This window comes from Hippocampus comes, unplaced genomic scaffold, assembly GCF_001891065.2.
Source record: "Hippocampus comes isolate QL1 unplaced genomic scaffold, H_comes_QL1_v1.1 scaffold25, whole genome shotgun sequence".
NCBI classification, from domain to species: Eukaryota; Metazoa; Chordata; class Actinopteri; order Syngnathiformes; family Syngnathidae; genus Hippocampus; species Hippocampus comes.
Genome location: NW_017804844.1, coordinates 27,898 through 30,476, shown reverse-complemented (window position 1 = coordinate 30,476; position 2,579 = coordinate 27,898). Strand labels below are relative to the sequence as shown.

Here is a 2,579-nt window from a genome sequence, read left to right as displayed (position 1 = left end):
CGCTCAGGTCTTCTGCATAAGTCAACAAGGCAGGATAGCGTTTCCAATCCCACCAGGAATGTTTCAGGGAATCCGAAAGGGGGAGCTTAATGCACTGACTCGTAGGGATCAATGTAAAAAAACCCGTTTTTTTTTTTTTAAATCCGCACACCATAGTGAGCCTCATATTGGAAAATGTAGTCAAGCTGCTGCTTCATGGTCGAGAAAGTCTTGAGGGATAAGCCTAATAGTGAGCCAACAATGATTAACAAAAAGTGCTTTTGATTAATTCTTAGCGATGACATCAACATAACGTATTGTATTCTGTATTCTTCCACTTTTTGGCTAATGTGTACTTTCCAATTTTCTCACTTCAGTATTAAAACTCTCCTGTTACGGTCAAAGGCGAGTCATATCGTCAAGTGTCAGGCCTATCATTGCTAAATACTGAGCCAGGGTAAAACATGAGAACCCTATGAGGGATCACTATTTGGCAACAGGCAGATTGCCCTTTATTGCATTTATCTGATGACTTGCTCAATTGTTCATAACCAAATTCCATATTAATAAATATGAGGTCTGCTTGTGTGCAGGGGGAATTTCCCGTCCTTTGGTTTTGAAAAAAAAAAAAAAAAACGTTGGCTGAGTTACATCGAAGAAGAAGCCTTTAATGTATATTTTGAGCCAGTTTGGAGATAATTAAAGAGAAATCGATGGCTGCGAGGATGTGTTGAGGTCAAGGCCACGCGGGAAGGGACTTTACATCAAAGTGAAAGTGAGGAAGAAGGAGGAGGACTTGACTGCTGTGGGTGTGTGTGTGTGTTGGGAGGAGGTGGGATAGGGTAAGATGCCGGTGGTCCGGAATCAGGTTTCAAACTCCCCTTCCCGCCCATTTTTTAGGGAGCCGGTGCACTGAAGCTGCTTTGTTTGGACCAGGAGGAGGAGGAGGAGGAAGAGGAGGAGGCGAAGCCAGGCTTTTAAGCTCCGAGCGAACCCTCACGAGTCCGAGTGGACTCCATCTCTCTCTCTCACTCACATGAGCAGAGTTTCGTTGTGATCCAAAGCTGTCAAGATGAACTCACGGTAAACAAACAGAGGAATCGAATTGATTGGAACACCTTTGAAGTGAGTTTTTAATCTGATTTTTGTGGTCTTTTTTTTTTTTTTTGTGCAGGATTCCACCCTGGTGTGTTGGATTATTTCTCGTGCTGAGTTTCACAGCAGGTGACCAAGCGGGCGGTGAGTGTCTCGTTGCTCCGGTTACGTTGACGCATCATCGTGCGTCAAGTTGAGAGGATGCCCGAGGATTGCTCGGTTTTGGATGGATTGTGACTTTGACGGAGATCGCAAAAGGACTGCCGTGTTGAAGCTCTGACAGGTGACAAGTCGAGCGAGTGTTCCTCTTGTGTTTGGCGGAGTTTGCCTGTGCTGATTTTCAGTCGCTTCGTTTTGAGTCACTTCAAGTTTGTCATTCCGCCGTTTAAAAGCAGAGCAAAGCAGGGGAATATTTTGGGTGTGAAGCGCGGTAAATGTTGATCTATGCTTATTGGAATCGCTGTTATATGGCTGTTTCAAATCTGTAGTTTGCCGAGTCAGCCTTTTTGTTGGATAGAACCCATCGTGTGTAGCTGCATGACAAATATTTCAAGTCAAATTATTTTTTTTTTTTACAGTCAAGTTTCCCGGTTATTGCCTTTTTGAAAGTTTATTCAAAGTAATGGAGCAGAAATGTCTTCCTACATGTGAGCCAATACTGTGGGTGGTCGTGTCGCTGTTCTTTTTTTATTGCATTTTTGGTCGCACAAAGTTTCAGTCTCACATTTTACAACCAGTCTCTTGTTTGGATTATTCTTTTTATAGTTTTTTTTTTTTTTTTTTTTTTAAATCAAATGCAACAGAGCAGCTTTGAGCCTCTTTTGGCGCCTCGTTCTCTGACAAAATGAGACTCTGCCTTCCTACTAATGAACTCATAAAAGTCCATCTCATTAAATGTACGCGTCAACCTCAGACGACCGGCAGTTGACAGCGCTAATGACATAAACCCCGAATGCATGTTTGCGCCGCATTTGATAAGATCAGCTTTTCATGTGCACTGATTAGACGACCGCCCCGGGGGACGGAACGCGACCACACACTGCAATTAGCTGATGGGAAGGTGGAAGTCCCCGTAAATTCCAGCCAACTTTATCAGGAGTTTGTGCAAATGACGTGTTCATCGCTTTTTGTTCCCATAGTTACATCACAGCTCGGGCGTCTAATATCGTGAACGATTCACATATTTTAGTGTTTTGCCGCCATCTTGTGGCGTCTGTAGGCAATTAAAATAAACCCTTCACAACCTTTTTTATAACCCTGAGAGACGTTCTAAATATTTTGACCCGCTGGTGAGGCTGCAGGAGTCAGATTGTGCTGCCGGTGTACCTAATGAATTGGTCAGTGACTCTGGGACGGTGCTGGCGGCCACGCAAGCCGTTCGGTGATCTGGAGCTGTGATCGGAGTGTGACAAAAGCGGCATTGTGCTCATTATTTACCTCTCGCGCAGTAATTGGGGACCTTCCTTAACGAGAGTGGGACCCCATCCGGGCAGAGTAGGATTGTT

General features: G+C 44.4%; 1 long non-coding RNA gene across 1 annotated transcript in view; it reads left to right on the top strand.

The window, feature by feature from the left end:
• Nucleotides 1–1,785, top strand: part of LOC109518460 (uncharacterized) — a 4,147-nt gene extending 2,362 nt beyond the window's left edge. Inside the window, exons 3-4 of the long non-coding RNA XR_002168772.1 lie at nt 880–1,062; nt 1,154–1,785. This is a non-coding gene — a long non-coding RNA (uncharacterized LOC109518460). The remainder of the gene's footprint in view (nt 1–879; nt 1,063–1,153) is intronic.
• Nucleotides 1,786–2,579: the final 794 nt, after the last annotated feature.